General features: G+C 39.7%; 1 protein-coding gene and 2 pseudogenes across 1 annotated transcript in view; all 3 read right to left on the bottom strand.

The window, feature by feature from the left end:
- LOC120566319 (E3 ubiquitin-protein ligase TRIM39-like) overlaps window positions 1-25,163 on the bottom strand; it is a 503,358-nt gene that overhangs the window by 62,872 nt on the left and 415,323 nt on the right. The window lies entirely within an intron of this gene.
- LOC120566482 lies at window positions 1,943-3,763 on the bottom strand (annotated as a pseudogene).
- Window positions 22,312-25,163, bottom strand: part of LOC120566511 — a 114,227-nt pseudogene continuing 111,375 nt past the window's right edge.

The raw sequence follows: 25,163 nt of genomic DNA, 5'->3' as shown, positions 1-25,163 counted from the left end.
TACTGTACAAAGCTGAGGTCAGCTCGCGCGCTCGTATAGTGGCGCCCGGGGAATAACACCGCTTTACCGTTAAACAAACCTCAGACTCTGCTATAACGCCACGTTAAGTTAGAGTCTTGAGTAAAACGGAGATGCGGTTAGTCCCGCGCTATCCCCAGAGATCAAGGTTTTAAGTGTTTGTTTCCAAAATCGTGTTTTCCCTCCTTTTCTCTCTCTCTTTTCCTCTTTACACACGCACACACACACACACACACACACACACACACACACACACACACACACACACAACATGCATCCAAGCTAGTTTAACCCATTGTTTAACCACAGGTAGCTCGTATAGAGCTAACGCGACTTAACGCTAACCGTAGGCACCCCACCTGGGCTTCTTCACCCCTCCGGGCGCACCCCACTACCGCCCTCTTGAGGCTGAATAGTTAGGTGCAGCTCACTGGAGTAGCCATTTAGTGGTTCGTGTTAGACTACACTTCGACCCCGCCCCCTTTACTCCCACTCACTCTCATACACACACACACACACACACACACACACACGCTGCACAGACACAGAGGTGTCTCTGCTGTTTGTGGTTCCTTGCTTGTTTTTGATTGTGATAATGTAAAAGGGTATATAAGTTCATTATTGAAGGATTGCTGATTGGCTACTGATAATTGTGACGCTTTAATAAATCTTATTATACTTTAAATAGCAGTTGCTTGTGATTATTTGTGTACTTATTGTGATAACTGCTGGCTAGACAGGTCTGTGCTCGAAATCACCCCCTTCCTTTAAATCCTTTTAAGGGATTTTTAACAGAAATGAGACTGTTCCAAAGTTGATCATTGGTCCCTGACTTACAGGGTGGTGCCCCGTTTTGAGTGTTTGTCGATTTGATAAAGTTATAAATAACCATATTCATAACTTTATTAATATTGATAAAACATTTTGATAATTTGCTAATGATCAATCTGTACCCTACAAGAGAAATCCAACAAATGTCAACTTACAACATAGTAAACTAAAGTTATTGTTATTGTCAGACGTTACCCACAGGAAGAAACTCTGCAGAACAACTATAGATGAAAACAGGAAAAATGTCTTATGTTCTATGGCAGGCCGTTTTAACGTAAGCAGTCCAAAAAATTGCTACCGCAAGGGGCTAAACACTGAGAGATAGACACTGTGACGCGCTCAAGATTGTATTGCAATGATTTTTATTCTTCTTCTTCCACACGTAAAATACACTTAGCACTGCAGTTACCAAATGTAATTGTTACCTGGTGAGTAGAATAATTTCGTTAATGCAGCGTCATGCGGTCAACAAAAAGTGTTCGCCTCTCTCTGGCTCAGTGTTCCCCCCTCTCTGTCAATGCCCAAAAAAAACCAGGTGCACAGGTGAAGCAAAAAAATAGACTATCACTTCCGCTCAAACCGCGATGAAAACGCCCACCACCCACAACATCAGGGCACAACACAATAATCAACAAACAACAAGAATGAGACCGTAAACAACAGCCAATATGTGGCTCCTACACTAGTCAAAACTGAATTTAAATTATTAAATAGTATAAGGGGCCGTTTTAACATTTAGTAGCAAGACTGGATATTTATTGCAGATATCTGTATTTAATTCTTCCTAGTCAGAAAGAACTTTCTAGATATCTGCAATAGATCTTAGAATATTGTTCGAATTAGAATATGTCCACATCCTGTTGTGTAGACCAGTTTTTATTAAAGAACAGCACTGCTAATAAAGCTCTGCTTACTGTATATTTCCTCCAGTGCTCAAGTCATTGCTTACTAAGGCCTTGTGTTCAACAACTGCTTTATTTTACAGTTTTTATTCTAGTGACCAGTAATTATCCAAAACACTTTTCACACAAGATAGAAACATCCATTTACTGTTTATACCCGGTATAACAACGACACATACTGTGTCCTGTAGACACTATGGGATGTGGTTTACTCTGACAGGAGAGATGATCAGAGGGGCAGAGTTTTTACCACCATCATTTTCACAGGGACTGAAGAATGGGAAAAGTTTCTCAGTGAAGGAGCAGCCAGTAAAGAAGCCGATAAGAGCTGCAGCATCTACGTCATAAAAGGATACCAGACCCTCCTCATAATCCACAAACACCCCCACCTTCTGAGGCTGAGACTTCAGAGAGAGACAGACTGGAGAGTCATCGAGAGCTGTGTACTCATTTCCATTTCTCAACCATATCATCCAGAAACCATCCTCAGGTGTCATTGTGATGCCTCCCTTCCTGTTGATCGACTCTCTGGCCACTCCTATATTCCATTCAGTCTTTCCTTTAACTTGAACCTCAAAGTAAAATCTGCCTGAAGAGAAACTCTGTTTTCCTAAAACAAAAACGCAATAAGAAAATCTCTCTGGGTTGTCTGGGAGATTCTTCCTCACATCACCATGATTCACTTGTTTCCCATCATCAGACAGAATGAGATCACAATATGCTGTATCAGGATCAAGAGTCACATCCACTGCATACTGCTGGACCCTCTTCAGCTCAAACTCAACGAGCCGCTTCTTCATCTCTTTACTGATTGTCTCCTCCAGCTGAACCACAGCTTTCACCACAGTCTCCTTATATGACGATGGTCGGACGCTGACCTCTATCCAGTCCTTGGTGGGTGGAGGTTGTTGGAAGTTTAGGGACTGGACACTCTGGAGAAGATGGAGGTGGTCTTCAGAGCGTAACACCTGCTCCACCTCAGTGCTTCTCTTCATCAGCTCAGAGATTTCCTGTTCCAGCTCTTTGATGAAAGCTCCGGCCTGTTTTTCTGTTGTTTTCTGCTTCTCTTTGATCGTGTTGATGAGCTCATTCAGGCCTCTCTCAACAGACTCCTTCAGGGAAGTGAAGACCTGAACACCTTCTGCTATCTCTCTGTCTGCATCTTCCTCACTGAGGTCGACTGAGTGTTTGATCTCCTCAATCTTCAGTCGTCTCTTCTGGATCATCTGCTGAATTTCAGCCTCTGTCTTCCCCAGCCTTCTTTCTTTCATATTCTTCTTTCAGAGGAACAACATCATGCATCTTGTGATCTGAATAAGGGCAGAGCATGCAGACACATGTCTGGTCGGTCTTACAGAACAGCTCCAGAGGTTTATCGTGCTCAGTACACATCCTGCCTTCCAGGTTCTCCACAGGGTCGATCAGCTGATGTCTTTTCAGACGTGAAGCTGTCAGATGAGGCTCCAGGTGAGTCTCACAGTAGGAGACCAGACACACCAGGCAGGACTTCAGGGCCTTCAGTTTGGTTCCAGTGCAGATGTCACAGGGAACTTCTCCTGGTTTGGACACTTGTTGCTCTGAGCTGCTGCTGCTGGCTTTCTGTTGAGCTGACTGTCTGAACTGAGCAACCATCTCAGACAACAAAGTGTTGACTCTCAAATCAGGTCTTGTGGTAAAACCTTCCTTACACATTGGACACAGGTACTGGTCATTGGTTTTCCAGTGTTCAGTGATGCAGTTTTTGCAGAAGTTGTGACCACATGGTATGGTGACAGGATCAGTGAACACATCCAGACAGATGGAGCACAGAAACTGATTTTCAGTTTGCAGATAGTTTGCAGCAGCCATATCTACACATAGTGTGAATAAAGAGAAAAACATATTCAAAATCTAATACACATCTTAGCCTACAGCCTATGGTTATTTTAACAACAAGTAACATTATCTGTCCAAAACTCTTAATTACCTTGATACCGAGTTCACTCTCACCAAACTGGTCTTATTACTTCATGACAGGTCCAAACTGTTCCACTTTACTTGAGGTCAAGGAAAAATATTTATGACACAATTACAATGGTCTCATGACAGCCAATTTAAAAACAACCACTTCATTACAGTTTAATGTGATGTCAACACATGAAGCTAAACTGTTTCTCTAAGTTTGATAATTAGGCCTGCCATGACATATTTATGACAGGGTAGCCAACCCGGTCTCACGGCAGTTTGTGCAATGGTCACATTATTTTGATTTATTGATTCGTATACAGGTCATGATTTTCTCGTTTATTTTGTGTACAGGTCACGATTTTCGAACGTGACCATTTCACCAACTGCCATGACACTGGGCTGCTCTGGGAGACGCAACAACAGGGAAATTAAACGGGCGCAGGGACACAATCCGCGGTCTCTGATCCGCGGTCTCAAAACACAAACATGTCACACAATGCTAACTTAGCATTAAAAGTGTCATAATTTACCAAATTAAACTTAAAGCTATAGTGCATAGTTTCCGCCGTACCAATGAAGAATTCTAAGGAATGACAACAATTCTGTGCATGAAGGTCGACAGATGACACCATACTGAGAAATACAAGAGAGAGTTTTGTGGTGTTGAGAGTCTTAATTGGCTTTGTATTAACTCATTTAGCAATGGCGTGAATGTAACGGACGTTTATTAATATCAAAAAAGTTACATATTAAAGGGGTGATAGAATGCAAAACCGATTTTATCCTGTCATAGTTGAATAACGACAGTTCGGTGGGTAAATAGGACATACATAGAGCTCAAAGTCCCACTGACACCCCTTTGCTATGAAAATCTCATATTTTGAAACTGCCGCTGAAAACGGGCGAATCCCAACAAAGCTGAGTTGCTTGCGCAAGCGTCTCAAAATCCGGAACCTTAAGAGAACAGTCACGCCCCAACATTTACATAGGCTACACAACTGACCTGAGATCAGGTAGTCTTCTGAATCTAGCTAGGTCAGGCAGATCTCTGCTATTCCATTACAAAATTCACTTCTGAAACTTTTTTATGCGAGAAATCAACTATGTAAAGCTCAAATATGGGCCGTTTTACGAAAATGGATGGTTAATTGCAAATGTTGTCCGACTGTGTGTCGGAGTTCAGCACCAGTGCTGCCTGTGTAGTTGCCTCGCCACCTGGCCTGCCTTCCTTTACACACCCCGGCCTGCTCTGAGGAACTTGGAGCTCCGTTACGGCTTGCAGCCGACAGCACTCCATACCCGCGCAAAGTCACCAGTTTTGGGATAATGGACTACTACACGCTGGTGCCCTGACAGAGCTCCAGGGCCTGCAGGCCAGCTACCCTCTTCCTGCTAGCTAAATGCCCGTGTGTGGGGGAAAAAGAAAAAAAGAAAGTTGTGTGTGTGTGTGAGGAAAAACCCCGCCCGCCTTTGTTTTTTGACCAGCAATCTGTTACCACAGGTTCCAGTTAATATTTTAATGTGTGTAATTATAATGTGTTGAGTTATTTAAACAAACGATTGGGGAAATAAACGCCGCTTGTCCGCGAGTCTCATTGATAGAGCCTGCGGCTGGATGTAGCTCTATCAATGAGAGCTAGCTAGCTAGCCTCCTCTTAGAATTCCTCTGAAATTCACAAATATTCATTAACTTGAAATCGGACACCGTTGTTAGCTTTATAAGACCTTTAGGGAGATCTTGTATAAGTGGCGTGATGAAATTCAAACTGTAAATATACAGAAATTACGCCAAAAATGAAGCTAACTATCCGTGATTTGTAGCTAGCTACACATAGCTAGGATTGAAGGGACAGTCATAGCTAACGAAACCCCCACTGTTCACAAATATTCATTAACTTGAAATCGGACATCGCAGTTAGCTTTATAAGACATTTAGTTAGATGTGTAAGTGGCGTGACGAAATTCAAACTGTAAATATACTCGAATTACGACCAAAAATGAAGCTAACTAGCCGTGATTTGTAGCTACACATAGATAGGATTGAAGGGACAGTCGCAGCTAACGAAACACCTAGCTAAACTTCACAAATATTAACTTGAAATCGGACACCGTTGTAAGCTTTATAAGACATTTAGATGTTGTATAGCTAAGTGGCGTGACATTGTGTGTAACATGTGGTAAGAGATTGCTGGTGCAACAAGCTCTCTGACCGCGCTCTCACTCTCACACAACGGGCCATTTAGCTAGCAGGAAGAGGGGAGCTGCAGGCCCTGGAGCTCTGTCAGGGCTGCCGCAGCTCACAGCAGGCCGGGGTCTGTGAAGGAAGGCAGGCCGTGCGGCGAGGCAGCAGCACCGCCGCTGAAGTCCGACACACAGTCTTACCATATTTGCAATTAACCATCAATTTTCGTAAAACGGCCCATATTTGAGCTTTATATAGTTGATTTCTCACATAAAAAAGTCTCAGAAGTGAATTTGGTAATGAAACATTGCAGTGTCTGGAATATGAGATTCTGTCGCTTCTCTAATGTGTGTGTATTGGGGATTTGCTCAACCAATCAGCGCGCATCTCTAAGGTCTGCCTATGGCAAATCGCTCAACCAATCAGCGCGCAGTTCATCTAAATATTCACGAGCATACCATATTTGGAAGAAAAGCTCTTGTTTCAAATAGAGCCAAAACACAGGGATGCATATCCAATTAGGAGACCATAAGGAACAGTGTGAAATACTCTATATAATCATTCTATCACCCCTTTAAAGCTTAATCACAGTCATGAACATTATAAAAGATTTCTTCATGTTCATGATAGGTGACATGTCATTATTATGACAGTGTCATGTCAGTCTTTAACACACCCCTTCAAATGGGTCATGTAACGACATCAAACTATATTGATTTAAACAGAATGTCCTCATCCCATATCCTGTTTAAATAAATGTCAATATAAATGTAAAAGTTGATATATCGCCCAGTCCTCGATGTTAAAGGGGTATAAATGGAAACTAAATGTTAAAGCAGCATGCTAATGAATGAAACCACACATGAAGAGCTGAAGTCTGTCATATGTTCTGTTAGCTTTTGTTCAACCAGCTTTTAGTTCTTGGAATTAAGGCTGTCTTGTTGTTTTAGCCTTGCTAGCAGCATCACACTAAACACTACTATAATGTATAAGAAAGATAACATCATCATGAAACTACAACTTTATGCTTAACACATCTGATTGGAATGAGTGGAGCACTCCCCCGTAAGTTTGCCCTCCACAGGTATCTATCTTCTGTTGTCTATCTGGTGAAGTCTTACTTGATTAGGTTTAAATTTGATTTGAGAACTAAGCTTGTCTAATGAAAAGACAGAGTCCTTAGCTGGAGAGGCCTGAGGGCACAATGGCAGGAGCATCTGATCTTGACTGTGACAACCCTCCGTTTGCCAGCAGTCATTTTGCAGATTCTTGACTGAAGTTATTTATGTGGCAGTCCTGCCAAACCAAAACACCACAAACTGTCCCAGCCTATCACACCCCAGCTCCACCAGCCCACCTCCAGTAACTGACAGAGACAAACTGCAGGTTTCAACTTGTCCCTTCAGAAACCTCTGGATGTGTTTTTACTCAATCTGTACTTCAGGATTAAAAGACTGCTTTGCTGATAATAATAATAATAATAATAATAATAATAATAATAATAATAATAATAATAATAATAATAATAATAATAATAATAAATATATTTTATCTTGTTGTTGAGGATGTGTCCACAAATCAAAACCAAGACAGATTTACACTTTTGATGGGATGAAGTTTGTGACACACACCTGCCAATCAAAAACAACTCTCAGCCTTCACAAACAGTTCAAGTCCTAGTAGTTTTGTAGAGTCAGAGAATAAACTGATCCAAGTTTCAGAGAATAAAGTATGGGTGAGGCTATTTGCACCCCTGGTACAATTAGCAGTGTATGCTATTTGCACCCCTGGTACAATTAGCAGTGTATGCTATTTGTACCCTGGTGCAATTAGAAGTGTATGCTATTTGCACCCCTGGTACAATTAGCAGTATGCTATTTGTACCCTGGTGCAATTAGAAGTGTATGCTATTTGCACCCCTGGTACAATTAGCAGTGTATGCTAATTGCACCCCTGGTTCAATTAGAAGTGTATGCTATTTGCACCCCTGGTACAATTAGCAGTGTATGCTATTTGTACCCTGGTGCAATTAGAAGTGTATGCTATTTGCACCCCTGTGCATTTACAGTACCTTGGCATATATTTACACACAGTTATCCATACTACTCATGCATTATACCTTTTTGGAATATTATCGCCCTGACATTCTTACCCTAACCATAACCAATCCCACTCCTCTTGCCTAAACCTAAAGAACCCAACCAGAGCAGGCATATTCATGAGTCATCCCCTACCACCCTGCAAAAAAAAATAATAATAATCGCGTTCGCGGGTCCTGACTTGTGCAATTGCATGCAAATTATCCAATCCAAATTTAAAAAAATAAGATTGCCTCACAGCGGAATCAAACTCCAAACTCCCATACCAAAGGTAAGCGTACTAACCACTCACCTAGCAATTCTTTCAGGAAGTTGAACAACTGTTTACCACTTGGTTTCTTCAAGCCTCGGTTGCTAGGTAACCATACTGTATACAAAATAATAGGTACTAACTAACAAACCAACGGTTGTATGCTTTCACTGAAGACAGAAAGCGCAACTGTAGCAACAAATTCAATTGTTATAATCTTTAGAGACAAAACTTTTCAAAAAAGCCAGTTTCTGGGGTCATGGAAGATGAACGTCCGCCATGATTTCGGTGCACGCGAGCAACGTTTTTTTGTTGTTACGTCACAGGGTGTTAATAGCTCAGATGTGTGGCTGAGGCTATTCGTACCGGGGGTGCAAATAGACACTCCGATAAAGTATTCGGGCTGATGGAGACGTACTGACCCTTCCTCATATCTCAGCAGTGAAGTCAGCGGAGATTAAAATCTAACTTGTTTCCTGGTGTTGATTAAATCTGACTCAACTGAAAATAAAAAGGCTCATTTTGGCCAAAACGTCACACATCATAGAATAATTACTGAGTTACTTCAGATCTACAAACAGTTTACAATAGTGCATGTATCACTGCTCTCATTTAAAGTATATTATGTAGCCCCCAAAATACCACAAATGATAGCCAAGTTTCTTCCTCAAAGGTGTGTAATGTTACCTGTCAGGCCGCTCCGCTGTTAAAGTCCCGTTCAGATGAGGTCAAAGAGACGTGGTACCTTCATCAGCAGACACCGACAGATGCTGCTGCTGTCTGTGTTCATCTGACTCCTCCTAACACCTTTATATCTAGAAGTGTCATATGACATGTGAGCAGGACCCAGTCACACCTGTAGGGCTGCCAGTCAGCGCTCTGATTGGACAGTTTTCAGGTTAATTATGTAATGAGGGAGGAACAGTCTGAACTCATAACAACATGTACAAACCTCGAGTTTCATTCCAAGGAAACTGAAGTAGGAATGTTGTCCGTCCAGCGTTGACTCGCCTCTTACTGCAGCTCTGTTGTTAGGTTTTGTTTCCTCGTACGCTTTTATTACTTTAGTTATGTAAAGATTTTTCCCTGGCTTAACATAGGTGAAGTTGGTACTGTACCTAGCTTCTATGTGAGGTTATTTTGAGGGGAAACACTGAGCTGTGAAATGTGCATTTTTTTGGTCTTCTGGAAACAACAAAGTTCGAGCTAGCAAGCTACACACAGTGAGGAATGTTAAGCCCTGAATGTAGGCCTATGTAATCCGTGTACCTTCCGTTCATTCGTTTTTTGTATTGAAACCAAAGACAAAAAAACGAGAAACCACTTGTTTTTTCGTTTTCCATTTTAAAAACAAAAATGGAAAAAAACAGATTAAGGGTCGGTTTTTTGGGGGTGGATTTTCCACCTAAATGAAAAATTTAAATTTTTGATAACGGGATCTGGCAAAAATTCAAATACAAATAAGAAAGACGGCAATTCCCTGAAATGTCTGTGATTGGTGATGATGATGATGATGATGATATAGCTCACTACAGTTATTTTCTCCTCAGAAACAATCAAATCTCGTTCTTGATTGGGTCCTTAAATTATGTCGTCAACATTTCGGATAACGGTCATATGAGCTGTCAAGTCTGAGGTAAATTACCTGAAGAGGAGGCCAGTATCAATTTCTCACTCTACTCCTCTATTTTATAAGGTAAGTGCCCTCCATATATTAGAGCAAAATGGAAATTAAACTGATAAATGACAGTAGCTAGTTGAGTTTAGGTGATTCTAATTTGACCAATTCAGTTAGCTACGTTGAAAGTAGAAAATACATTAAGCGATAGAAGTAGCTAGAGTTGCTAGCCTTCAGTTGACACCGAACTGTAGTGATGATGGCATGTAGTGTAGTTAAGTAAAAGTTGATTTGAAGACTGTTTTTCTTCATAAACTTTCATAAACTTGCTATATTACAGCAGCTGGCTGGTCCTCAGGCGCTCTCTAACGCCAAACTTTTAGCTTGCAGCTAGTGCTACTTCAGAAAAAAGGCTTGAATGAAGTGGTATCACAACCGTGCTAGCTAGCTCAATGACATTCAGTAGCCCACATTTTTTTATATATATCGAAAGTGCAGTTCTTTGTTGCTGTCTTTGGTTAGTTTTTTGAATCAGTCACAGGTTAAGCTACTAATTTCTACGCTCAAATTATGGTGCGCTTGTATTTGAGATGGATGTGGTTACTGGGGCGCACTCATCACAGGAGCGCTCAATTAGTCATAAGAGCAAATGTGCAGGCAAAAGTTTTGTCCTCAACTGCTAAAATGTTTGTAATCTACAGCTGTGTGGACTAATTTATTGTATATGTCTATGTATATACATATGTCTTTATGCAGATGTCGGCGTTTGTCCTTTTCATTTTCATTTTCATTTTTCAGGTATACACTACTGGTCAAAAGTTTTAGAACACCCCAATTTTTATTGTTTTTTATTGAAATGTTAGCAGTTCAAGTCCAATGAATAGCTTGAAATGGTACAAAGGTAAGTGGTGAACTGCCTGAGGTTAAAAAAAAAGTAAGGTTACCCAAAACTGAAAAATAATGTACATTTCAGTATTTTACAAAAAGGCCTTTTTCAGGGAAGAAGAAATGGGTTAACAACGTAAAGCTGTTCTGCAGCAATGGAGGTTGATCGTGGCTTTGAAAGTTGGTGCTACCAATTCCCACAGGTGTTCCAACTTGTCTGAATTACTTACAACCCCCTCTGTTTGTATAAAAGTATTGTTGGAACACACTGTGGTACCGTACCCTTGTGAGCATTATTTGAACAGTATTGTACTGCAGAAAGTAGTGTGTTGCCATAAAAATGGCAGGAAAAAGGCAATTAACAATGGAAGAGAGACAGACCATCATAACACTTAAGACTATTGGTCTTCCCTACAGAGAAATTGTGAAGAAAGTCAAGGTGTCAGTGAGTACAGTATTCTTCACCATGAAAAGGCACTTAGAAACTGGGAGAAACTCTGACAGGAAGAGGTCTGGCAGACCCAAAGCCCCAACAGAATCAGAAGACAAGTTTCTGAGAGTCAACAGTTTCAACTGTAAAGAGAAGACTTCAAGCTGCAGGTTTGATAGGTCGAGTTGCTGCAAGAAAGCCATTGCTAAGACGTCAGAATAAGAAAAAGAGGCTTGCCTGGGCCAAGAAACATCGTCAATGGACTACTGAAGACTGGAAGAAGGTGCTATGGACTGATGAATCAAAATTTGAAATCTTTGGTTCATCACGCAGGATTTTTGTACGCCGTCGAGTAGGCGAAAGGATTGTTCCTCAGTGTGTGACATCAACTGTCAAACATGGAGGAAGAAGCATGATGGTCTGGGTCTGTTTTGCTGGATCCAGGGTCGGTGATTTGTACAGAGTGAAAGGCACCCTGAACCAAAAACTATGAACTGGACAGAAAAGTGAAAGCAAAGCAACCTACAAGTGCCACACATTTATGGGAACTTCTGTAACAGAGTTGGGAAGAACTTTCTGAAGAATATTTTATTTCCATTGTAGAAAGAATGCCACAGTGTGTTCAGCTGTTAGATCTGCCAAAGGGAGCTACTTTGATGAGTCAAAAATTTAGAATACATTTTGGTTTATAAATTGATTCCATGATTTCTTTTTTAACTTAAACTGTTCATTTGTTCTATTATTTCATTTCAGAATACAATAAGAAATTGAACTGCATGAATTTCAATAAAAACCTGGAAAAATTGGGGTGTTCTAAAACTATTGACTGGTAGTGTATATTTAAAAATGGCATTTTGCTTGTTTATACCTTACCAATCATGGTGTGTGTGTGTGTGTGTGTGTGTGTGTGTGAGACAGATATTTATCTCTCCCTCAAACATACAGGTCAAAAACAATAATATATATCTCACAGTGTCAGGGTTTTGGGTTTGAGTTCAGTTGGTTTTGAGATTCTGTTCTTGTTTCCTGTTTTTGTTGTGTATTTGTTATGTTTTCTGTTGTAGCCCGTGTTTCCTCCCTTGTTTTGTTTAGCTGTAGTTCCTGTCTAGTTTTCCTGTGTGTCTGTATGTTCTGTTTCCTGTTTTATTTTGACGGTCTGGCTTTCTGTCTTGTCTTGTCTGGTTTACTTCCTGTTTTTGGTTTTCCCTCCTTTGTGATTGCCCTAATGTGTTTCACCTGTTTCCCAGCCTAGTGTCACCTGTTGCTTGTTTTCTCATTACCCTGTGTATTTAGTCTCTGTTCTGTCTTTGTCTCTTGTTGGATTGTTATTTTCTGTTTGAGTGGTTCTTGTCGAGTTCTGTCCTGCCTGACGTATGTTCCTGGCTGAAATAAATCTCTTTATTACTGCATTTGGGTCCTATCCTTCTCTCCATCCTGACACTAGTGGTGGGCAGATCGAGGCTTCGTGAAACAGTGAAACAGTTGAAGCAAATGTGTCATATTGTGTCGAGGCTTCGAAACAATCTGACACCCGTCTCAACGATGACACCTAGTGGTCACTTGCAGGTGTTGATCTGAAACAACCTTGATAACGAGCCATTAAAAAAATAAAAAATGTATTATTTTTCTAATATGTGAAGCTTGTAAGGCTTGCAGACTCCTCACTGTGCATAATGCTATTTTGGTCATAAAAAAATGAATATTAATAAAAGAAATCAAGCCACAATGTCTCACTTTTTTTATAGATTTTCATTCAAAAATATTTATTTCTCTGCTGTGGAAGGACTTAGCCCACTTCGTGTTTTACAGATCATTTCTCCAGCCTTTGAAAAGATCCTCTCACAAGGGACACTTGTTGCTGGCATGCAAAGATATTTTTTAGCAAGGACATACAAATGAGGAAAGATTACTGCTCTCTCTTTCCAGTAAGTTAGGGGATCATGAGTTCTGGGCAATAACGCAGAGTGGAGGTATTTTTTCACTTCCACTGTGGCTTCAGCTGTAGCATTATGTATAATCTGGGTTTTACGGATACGATCATTAAAACGTTCCCATAAACTGTCCTGTCCTATCTATCTATCTATCTATCTATCTATCTATCTATCTATCTATCTATCTATCTATCTATGTGTCACTGTATGTAGGTCTATACTCTGTCTGTCTCAGTGTATCAGTCAATGTGTAAATTTAAATGTAAGCCTAAATATAACTAAACAACTTCGCCTATGAATGTCACTATATCACCAAATATCCGCTATCTCAAAATCAAACTCATCTCACAAAACCCACGAGGTCAAGGTGCGTTGACTTCACTTTTATACTGATGTGCGATGTGTGTTCCCGACCCTGTCAATCAAACACTGATTTGGCGGACCATGCCACCTGTTGAAACACTAGTGAAACACTCCGGTGTTTCATTTAGCCGTAGTCACGTGACATCAGTGTTTTGAATCGCGCTTCGGATCAGTGTTTCGAAACATCTGCGCTTCGGGATCTCGGCAAAGCTTCGGAACGTCAGTTTCACTTCAGCCATCCCTACCTGACACACAGATGATGCCAATGTAGCAATATTTACAGAAGAAAATGGGACCTTCTTTTGCTTGGACCTTGGATCGGGGGCACTATGAAGTGCATGGAGACCATACTCAACAGGATTTAACTCCTGCCGCAGACCCTCCAGCCCCATCTGCCCGCTTTTCATTCCAGCGCCCATATGCTGCCAGTGCTGCCTCCTCGAGTCGGCCAGTGACCAAGGCATTCCAAAGGTGATCAAAAAACTTTACATTTTTCACTAACAAATTTAAATGTATCATACCCAATCACTGACATATACTCAGTTGCACCAAAAACTATTAGACCCTCCCATGAAAAGTATTTTTTTTGTTAAAGTAAAACTCACACACTGATTTTTAAATAAATCAAGCCTACCAGAACAATTCCAGTAGGTCAACTGTAGTAAGATGTTTCTAAACAGTTAAAATAGAGAGGTAGCCTACAGAAAATAGCCATACAGTATGATGTTGTTGTAAAAAGCTATGATCTATATTCAGGAATGTCTGGATTGGTGAAGTTCTGGAGGGGAAGTTGGAGACCGGTAAAATAGTGATGGTCCGGTTTGGCGAATTTGAGGCCTGTGTGCCATCAATTCTGGCCAAGGTCAGGGAGGCCCTTGGAGAGCAAGAAGCAATGATTCTGACGGACAGCCAAGGAAATGAGATCCTTGATACAGAGGGCACCAGGGGTGAATAGGAGTCCATTCAAATAATTTACCTACACCTACAATTGTTTTTGAAGATGTGAATTCCTATCACGTTCTGGTATTTGTCATTGCAGGATCATCGTTTTGGAAACAAAATTCCAGGGAAGTGTTTGCCATGCTGGAGAATCAGTTGGGTCATCTACAGGCCAACAAGAGGAAGAGGCTGAGGTAACGGGACCATATTTCAGTCGGCGCAACGATACTGCCTCTGTGATTGCCGAGATAGAGGAGGTGGTTGAGGCAGCCCAGGAGTTGAAAGAAGTGACGAAGGTCATCAAGGAATTGAGTGGCGCGTCTGCACGGTCAACTATCCTGGTGCTGGCCGAACCAGAGGTGACAACCATAAGGGCGGCCTTTGGTTGTCTCATCTGCAATGGTTGAAGTTTTTGTGCCTTTCTCACTCATTAAATTGATTGCATTGTCAGGGAATGCGATATATGATTCAACTGTTGGACTCCCAACAATCAGTATACAGTTCCACTTGAAAGTTTGTGAACATCTTGGAATTATTTGTTTTTCTGCAAAAATGAGTCCCTAAATGTGATCAGATTTTCTTCTAACTCACCATTATGACCAAACACAATGTGCTGAAGCCAAGGTTATAATAATATTCCCTGGCACACATCACTTAACACATTTAGCACTTACTGCAGTATGTAAACAGTCTTGTGTAGACTGTTTACATATTTGTGCCCACATGTATATTTTATGTACTGGTGTTGTTGAAAATGTTTTTATTGAGTAATTATTACACAATACTTTTTCTGACCTTTTTGAATCTTGCCCCTGACAAATAACCCAAATTACAAAAAAGACTAACTAAACTAAAACTAAGCATTTTCAAAAAAATATAAACAAACTTGGGTTTCACTTACTTTTGCCACCACCATTATGAATGTTTTGGGAGGTTACTCAAAGAGATTAAAGACTAACTCTTTTTGCGTGTTGCATTTGTCAATACTTGTGACTTTGAGGAAGATCCGATTATATTTCATGACCAATTTATGTAGAAAACCAAATAAATCAGGGGTTCACAACTTCTGAGTGCTACTGTATCACCCCACAAATAGCACACAGCATTTTGAGTGTATGCGAAAAGTAACCTACCCAAAAAGAGTCCTGTGGAAAAAATGTAATTAATTATTCAATGTATTTCACAGTTCTTGCTGTTAGACCAGTGTTCGCCACATGCTGCAGGAGCATTATAGGGTGCCAAAGGTGTGTTTGTGTGTGGACACAAGAACGACCTTCATGTCCAAAGCGTCGGGCAGATGAAGTGGAGAACTGCAGCCATGAGGTAGCAGGGCTGACAGAGGCATTGGCCCTATTTGAAAAACTGTTTCAATAAATTCATTCCTGTTCTTGTCAAATTAGCTTTTTTTGGTCTAATTTGCATTAAATGTAATGTTTTCACAAAAGCATTCTGCTTCTCTTTGATTTGGTGAAAAATTTAGTGTAAGACAACAATTGCAATATGGAGATTACGATTATGAAATGTTAGGAATATGTAGTATAAAAGAAGATATGTCATAGTATTGCATTCAAACCAGCAGAGATTTTGAAACTAAGCACACACGGGACAAATAACAGGTGCTATGTACTTTAATTGTGGTGAGACATAAGGAAATTGAAACCGTTCCGCTTAGGTTAAACCAAATGTGCATTTATTAATTTCATGCAAATGTATTTGTTGCATTGATGAGGCACAACAGCGCGTCTTGAAAAAGACTGGGGTCATTGTTGACCGCCCTGTCAAAGAGAACTGTTATGTCTGGGTAATCTTGCAAGAACACCTGCTCTGCCTGCTGTCGGTCTTCTTCTGAGGAGAAGGGGTCCGTCCCAAAGGCTGACACCCAAGTCAGAGAGGCTCCTAACTCATCCTCATACATTCTTGCAGCCTCTGCAGCACTGGGAAGGAGCTCCATTGAAATCCTTTGTGGACAACCACCAGCTGCGCGTGCTTGGTATTCCTCTGCCTAAAAGAATTTTCAGTTTCATGTGGGTAAAGAATCTTCAGTTTTACACACAATCCAGTGCTCCAAATCAATAATTGCAAGTGTCATACCTGGTATTCTGTGGGCATTCCAGGACTGCACTGCTCTCTCAAGTCCAATTTGGCTCACTTGACACGTGAGGTTGGAGACACAGTATTTGGTGTTGTTGTCCTGTATGTCAAGACTGGCCATGTCAGCTAGGTCGACCAGGGCTCTTTTTAATGGATAGTTCAGCCTGGTGTTCACTTCGGGCCAAATTCTTTCCACACGGAGATTCTGTTTAAACACAAGTGAAGTTGTGAGAGTATTGTGATGTCTTTTTTCTTAAAAGAAAAATACCTTTTGATGTTTGTTTGTATGGTAGCCTATTGGTGCTGGGGCAGTTTCTCTTGAGCATAAAGAGACAAGAAGAATTCCCTTCCGTGGTCCACTCTGGTATTTGGTCCCACATACCATTGCTGGCAACAGCTGCTCTGTAATAGAAGAAAATTCACATTGAAATAACCAATGGAGCCTTTCCATGCACATATTAATCCACACATTCAAATTTTAACACACATACACATACACGTGCATGAAATTTGGTTCAACTTAAACATGTGTGTTGATTGTCATGTGAAGTTAGTGCAATTTAAAGTAGCTTCCTATGTAGTGAACTACTTTTGCTGTGTTTGTGTAACTTGCCTTGCTACATTTGACTGGGTGGTAGCTTTTGTTTAGTGAAGCCTTATTTATGGCAGAGTAATAGCTCACTAAAATTTCCAAGTAGCTTGCCTAACACTGCATTTACCTGTACACTTCATCGTAAATGACCAGGTTGTTCTTCACTGGCATTGTAACATTGGCTACAATTTTGCTGCTGAAGCCATCAACAGCCAAGACATGAGTTACACCAAACATCCCCAACTTCTCATTCTGGTCCATGTGAAGCTTATGGCCCATGTATTCAGCATGAAAAGGAATAGGGTTTAGATTGCGTGCTCCCTAAAACAAAGAACATGCAAATTTTACTAAAATAGGCCTAATCATGAAAATACTTTGCAAGCACATGGCATGTCTGGTTCTGTGCAACTGGCATATACTTAGTATTGATCAAATATAGCATAGGATATCCTATGAATTACAGTTGATGATGACCTTTTGTTAAAACTGTTTTGTCACTGACTTTTTGTCTATAATAATCTTACCTGACGATGCAAGATATTGTATGGCTGATGCACCTCCCTAAGTATTCTCCCAACACGTCCTTCGCCTGCGTTGATGCCCAAAGTTGACAGGTATTCGGTCATAAATTTCTGGCCATAAGACGGGCCCATCTGTGAGGGGTGGGGTAGGAGAGTTAGGTTATATTAAGGATTCACAATGATAGTGTGCATGTGTGTGTAAAAAAGGGACAAGGAGGGTTCCACCTCATTTGTATGTAATTTATAGTATACACAGTAATTCATTATTTGGGGAAAACATTTGCTGATTTAAGTTTACACTGGGGCCAATGTGTGTAAGTTCAGATGGCCTACTGCACGTGCTCGGACATGAGGAAGGCTGTCAGCTCTCAAGAAATGTTCAGAGTTTAAATTAATACCCTGGACTTATTAGGGCCCGAGCGCCGACAGCGGCGAAGGCCCTATTGAAACTGAAGGAATTATTTTCTGCAAGTCAGCAATGTGTTTTTTTTATGGTGGATCCCTGTTTAAATTGCATAAAATAACACCAGCAAGATGTTTTACAAACCCATTTATTAACTATTTAAATTTGTCTTGACAGGGCTTATATACAAAAGCATGATGTTTTTCATGCATAACTTTGACCAACAAATAAAACAGCAGCCACTGTTTTCTAGATCCTAAATCTGAATATAAGCTCATCCTGCTCACTTAGATATATACTTTAGACTTTACAGGTATGTCTGCACCTTTAACCTAACCTAAACTTAAGAAAAAAGAAAAATATATTTGTCTTTGGTATGATTCTTGAAATAAGAACAAACATCCAGTTTTTCTTACAGATGTTTTGGATGTAATTTTATTTTTTAATCACTGCTGTTGGAAACAAACATTTCCTCCTCCACTGCTTCACATTAAAAGGATCCATCTGGTGAAACACATCAAGGCTTTTATTTTGAAGCAGTCACAGGAAACAATGTATTTTTAATGAAATACAACTTCTGTGTAAACCAGCTTTTCTGTTCAGTGTTTGGTGCTCAAGTCACTGCTGACTCAGGCCTTGTGTCCAACAACTACTTTATTTGACAGTTTTTATTCTAAAATCACATATTTACAGATTTCTTTAACTCATAAACCATCTTACAGAATTCATGAAACAAATCAAAAATGGCCAAAGTGACCAGTAATTATCCAAAAACACTTTTAAACATCCATTAACTTTTTATACCTGGTATAATGACACATCCTGTGTTCTGTAGACACTATGGGATGTAATAGGCCTTACTCTTAAATGAAGCTTCATGACACAATGAAATATTCAACAATATGTTTTCCGTGGCTGCACATCAATACAAATGTGTATCTGATTACATAATCAACACATTAATTTGATGCATCATGACACACATTATGTGGACAGATATTTTTTATAACTTCCAGAAGAAATCAGTTTATAAAGACACCAAATATGTCAAGATGAAGTTTGATTCAAATTGCAAAGGAGTGCTGCACATTTAACCATATGATAATAAATGGAATAAAGTGTAAATCAGTCACCACAGGAAACAGATTCTGTAGAAAATAAGATGTAAAATATATGAATATGTACATTTGTTCCTTTTATTGAAAACAAATCAATACCTGAAATGAGATCAGTGATTAGTTTACTTTGATAGGAGAGATGATCAGAGGAGCAGAGTTTTTACCACCTTCATTCCTACCAGTATGGAAGTATGGGAAGAGTTTCTCATTGAAGGAGCAGCGAGTAAAGGAGTAGATAAGGACTGCAGCATCTACGTCAGAAAAAAGGAGACCAGACCCTCCTCATAATCCACAAACACCCAAGTATATATAAATATATGAATATGTACATTGGTTCCCTTGATTGAAAATAAATCAATAAAAGAAATAAGTGAGGAGAGGAGAATGCTATTTAAAATACTATCTACAACTCCTCCATCCCACTCAACAACACACTGTCTGAGACCCCTACACCCAAACAGTGCCACAAAAGGTCATTCCTGCCTGTGGATATCAAACTATAGAACTCCTCCTCAAGTGTTAATCACTTGGAATGTCAAAACTGGACTCATAACACGTATGTCTACATCTGGGTCTCAATATTCCTGTACAATTATGTGCAATAATTATTCAGTTATATGTGCAATATCTGTTATTTATTCACTGCTGCCACTTATGTTCACACTGTACTTTATGTTCATACTGTACTCTATATTTACACTGTACTTCAATAGCATTTGTACAATCCATTGTTTTAGCAACAGAATCTTTTCAACCATGGCCGTATCTACCATTAAGGGACACCGAGGTCCGGATCTCCTCTGTATTACCCGCCCCCAAAAAAAGAGATTAAACTGCCTAAATAAAACTTGTACAACGCCAAGATACGACTTGTTCCTCTGTCTGATCATCATCACTGTCATTGCTTGTGTGCGGGTGGTGGGTGACTGAGTAGGCGGTGAAGTGGGTGATTCTGTCGTAACTATACAATCTTTGACCAGCACCATTGTGAAAAGCTTTTCTTTCTAGTAACTACAGCAGGTAAATAATGGAGAGAAATTAGTGTATTTAACTAGTAGAACTTTACTTTTCAATGCTATTCATCTCCAGACAGAAATCTGACAAAAGCTCCCTTGCTGTCGTGTTGCATATAAACAGTGCAGTGGCCATTGATGCTATCCAATATTAATGTAATGTTAGCTAGTTTCACTTGGATGAACGTTAATGTTACCTCATATGGTTTGCTAGCTGTTTAATTGTATGATTAATGTTGTTATTCTAACATTATCAGAGAACAGTAACCTGTAATGTTACCCTACGCTGTTACTATATAAATATATCAACTGAGTTGTTGTGTTTAATTTCTTCACTGAGACAAACTAAAATGAAGAGACTACTTCAGACAAAGCTTTCCTTTGGGAAGGGACGAGATGAACAAGATTATGATGAGACCGAAAGAAAAAGGAAGGTGCGGAATTCTTACTGCCCCTGTAATGAGAAAATCCTGGATACAGTCCTGTTTTCGAATTTTTTAACATAATCTCACTTCTTCAATCTTTTATTTCTTGCAATGTACACACAGAAAAAAAAGGTGCTAACTGGAACCAAAAATGGTTCTTAAGAGTGATGCCATAGAAGAACCATTTTCACTTCCACAAAGAACCTTTTAACAAGAGGTTCTTCAAAGAACCATCACAAAATGGTTCTTTGATGCACTATTAATGGTTCTTCAAAGAACCATATTAAAATTGGTTCTTTAAGGATCCATTTCAAGAAGGTTCTTTGTGGAGCCAACTGGTTCAATAAAGAACCTCTCAAAAGTTCTTAAAGAGCAGTTCAATAAAGAACCTCAAAGGTTCTCAGAATAAAAGGCTCAGTTCTTGTTCATTTTAAATGTTATTATGGGTATTATTATTTAAAAACAATACATGCATATAGTAAATTAAAATAAAAACAAAAAAAAAAATTAACAAATGTTACACAATACAATACAAGTAGATCCAACCAGCAATCTGATTGACCAAACATGAACATGTCACACAGCAAGACAGCAACATTACAGAGTTGAATCAAAACTTTTGAATTTAGTGAAAGTCATATTTATATAGTGATTCACAACCTGAGTCTGGATTCAGTGTCCTGACTGGTGTCACAAAGTTCCTGGTGTCACCGCCATTTGGTGAAGTAACTGCATGGGCAAGGACACTGGGGAGCCCTGAGTTTCTTATGGTGTGACAATGTTTAAAATTAGTCATGACAGTAAGGAATTTCTCAATAACCTTTTATGGTTATACTATTGATGTGTTTACAGTGGAGAGTGGTCTACTTAACCAAGTGTCAGTAGTAGATAGTAGTAGTCTGTCCCTAAAAAAATGACAGTGAGGAACTGGGTTAGTTCAGTAGTGATGGTTCGTTTTGCACATGTTTGTTAAGTAAATACCCCTACAATTAACTTATTATTTGTTGTTTAAGCCGGTATTAATACTTGCTTAAACCAAACATTTTATAACAGAGGAACTACTGAAAAAAAAAAAAAAAAAAATTAAAAAAGACAAGTCTAAAAAAAAAATTCTTGATTAGGGGTACAGATACAAGGTTTAAATTCTACCCTCCCAAAAAATTGTATAATAAAAAACAAACATTCTACATTAAAAAAATAAAATAAATAAAAACTAAAAAAAAAATAATAATAATAAAATACATAAAACAAAACTTTTTCAAAACAACACAACAAAAATTTGACAATAAAGGGTGAAACATAAAATTTCAATGGCAAAAGTAAAAAAAAAAAAGAAAAAAGTTAAGTAAGAAAGAAAATACACACAGCAACTAACTTTATCAGTGGTGCAATAATAGACCCTCCCAGAAAAGCGACCAACCCCCCCAAATAATAAAACAAAAACAAAAACAACCCAAAAAAAAAAAAACAAACCAATCAAAAATTTGAGAACTTAACCAAATTTTAAAATTAATAATTAAACCATTATAAATAAAATTTTTTCCTTTCACACATTTTAAAATTTATATTATATATTGAAAAAAATAAATTAAATTATTACTTTACAATAATTTTCATTTTACTTTTTTTTTTTTAATTAATTATTAACAAATTTTTTTTTTTTTTTTTACTTTTCATTTTTAATTTAATTTTGAAAAAACATTTTTTTTGTATGTTTTTATACACTTATCGACTATCTTTTTTCTTACTCTTATTTTTTACCTGGACTGTGAGTAACTGTAACTAACAATTTCCCTGAGGGATCAATAAAGTATTCTGATTCTGATTAGTTTACTCTGACAGGAGTGATGATCAGAGGGGCAGCGTTTTTACGGCCATAATTATTACCAGTATAGAAGTATGGGAAGAGTTTCTCAGTGAAGGAGCAGCCAGTAAAGGAGTAGATAAGAGCTGCAGTATCTACATTATAAAAGGAGACCAGACCCTCCTCATAATCCACAAACACCCCCACCTTCTGAGGCCGAGACTTTAGAGAGAGAAGGACTGAAAGGTCATCACTAGCTTCGTACTTATTTCTCTTTCTTAACCCTATAGTCCAGTAACCATTCTCAGGACTCAGTGTAATGATTCCCTTCTTGTTGATCGACTCTCTGGCCACTCCTAAATCCCATTCAGTCTTTCCTTTAACTTGAACCTCAAAGTAATATCCGCCTGAAAAAAAACTCTGCTTTCCTAAAACACAAGCACACTTAGAAAATCTCTTTCGGTTGTTTGGGAGATTCTTCTCGACCTTACCTAGATTCACTTCTTTCCCATCATCAGACAGGATGAGACCAGGATGTGCTGTATCAGGATCAAGAGTCACATCCACTGCATACTGCTGGACCCTCTTCAGCTCAGACTCAGCGAGCCGCTTCCTCATCTGTTTACTGAGTGTCTCCTCCAGCTGAGCCACAGCTTTCACCACAGTCCCCTCATATGATGATGGACGGATGCTGACCTCTGTCCAGTCCTTGGTGGGTGGAGGTTGTTGGATGTTTAGGGGCTGGACACTCTGGAGAAGATGGAGGTGGTCTTCAGAGCGTGAGAGATGCTCCACCTCAGTGCTTCTCTTCATCAGCTCAGAGATTTCCTGTTCCAGCTCTTTGATGAAAGCTTCAGCCTGTTTTTCTGTTGTTTTCTGCTTCTCTTTGATCATGTTAATGAGCTTAGTCAGGCCTCTCTCAACAGACTCCTTCAGAGAAGTGAAGACCTGAACACCTTCTGCAATCTCTCTGTCTGCATCTTCCTCACTGAGGTCGACTGAGTGTTTGACCTCCTGAATCTTCAGTCGTCTCTTCTGGATCATCTGCTGAATTTCAGCCTCTGTCTCCCCAGCTCGACCTTCTTTCCTTCATATCCTTCTTTTAGAGGAACAACATCATGCTTCTTGTGATCTAAAACAGTGCAGAGCATGCAGACACATGTCTGATCGGTCTTACAGAACAGCTCCAGAGGTTTATCGTGCTTCGTACACATCCTGCCTTCCAGGTTCTCCACAGGGTCGATCAACTGATGTCTTTTCAGGCCTGACATGGTCAGATGAGGCTCCAGGTGAGTCTCACAGTAGGAGACCAGACACACCAGGCAGGACTTCAGGGCCTTCAGTTTGGTTCCAGTGCAGACGTCACAGGGAACTTCTCCTGGTTTGGACACTTGTTGCTCTGAGCTGCTGCTGCTGGCTTTCTGTTGAGCTGACTGTCTGAACTGAGCAACCATCTCAGAGATGAAAGTGTTGACTCTCAAATCAGGTCTGGTGGTAAAGGCCTCTTTACATAAGGGACACAGGCACCGGTCGCTAATATTCCAGTGATCAGTGATGCAGGTTTTGCAGAAGTTGTGACCACATGGTGTGCTAACAGGATCAGTGAACACATCCAGACAGATGGAGCACAGAAACTGATCTTCAGATGACAGGTAGCTTGCAGCAGCCATATCTACACATAGTGTGAAAGAAAAAGAAAAACATTATTATCAAAACACAGTTTTAATTTAAGCTGCAAGCAGTGATGAACAGGCCCTCGCACACTTCTGATTGTCGGGGGTACTGATGGGCTGCCGGCCATCATCGCTGTGTATTTCTAGGTTTATTGAACACTCTGCGCATGAGTTAAGGCCTTTACACACTGGGAACGTTTTTTTCGTGATATTAATTTGCACATCAGTATTTTTTTTATAAATGTTGTTTTCATCATGAGTACTTTCGTGCAACTTGAATATTACGCGGCGATAAAGCAATGTAATGGTTTTATGGAACAAGGTCAGTTTTTCCTAGCTGTACACTGCGAATATAAGCATCATAACCAATCACGTTGTGTTGTTTACTTATGAGGATCATAATACAACAACACAGAGGCTGCTGTCCAAACGTTACTTGCTTTCAACCTTGACAAGGCAGCATTTCAGTGGACGGGTTAGCTCAGTTGGTAGAGCAGGCGCCTGTATACGGAGGTGTATGCCTCGACGCAGAAGGTCCAGGGTCGAGCGTAACTGCTTGTTCCTGTTTTCTACGTACCCCTTTGGTTTGGACCTTTTGATGCCATAGTGGAGTCCAGTTACTACTTTTGGAATTTTTACCTTGTTTGGATTCTTAAAGGGGTTATAGAATGATTATATAGGGTATTTCACACTGTTCCTTATGGTCTCCTAATGGGGTATGTAACATTGGTTGGGCTGAAAATGGCCTGGTTGATATTTTATTGGCCCTTATGCATCCCTGTGTTTTGGCCCTATTTCTAACAAAAGCTTTTCTTCCAAATATGGTATGCTCATGAATATTTAGATGAGCTGCACGCTGATTAGTTGAGCGAATCCCCATACACACACATTAGAGACGCGCTCTGATTGGTTGAGGGAATCCCCATACACACACATTAGAGACATGCGCTGATTGGTTGAGCGAATCCCCAATACACACACATTAGAGAAGCGACAGAATCTCATATTCCAGACACTGCAATGTTTCGTTACCAAATTCACCTCTGAGACTTTTTCATGCGATAAATCAACTATATAAAGCTCAAATATCGGCCGAAAATTGATGGCTAATTGCAAATTTGGTAAGAC

Source organism: Perca fluviatilis, chromosome 1 (assembly GCF_010015445.1).
Source record: "Perca fluviatilis chromosome 1, GENO_Pfluv_1.0, whole genome shotgun sequence".
NCBI lineage: Eukaryota > Metazoa > Chordata > Actinopteri > Perciformes > Percidae > Perca > Perca fluviatilis.
Note: the sequence above shows the minus strand (reverse complement) of the source record. Positions and strands in the feature narration are given on the sequence as shown.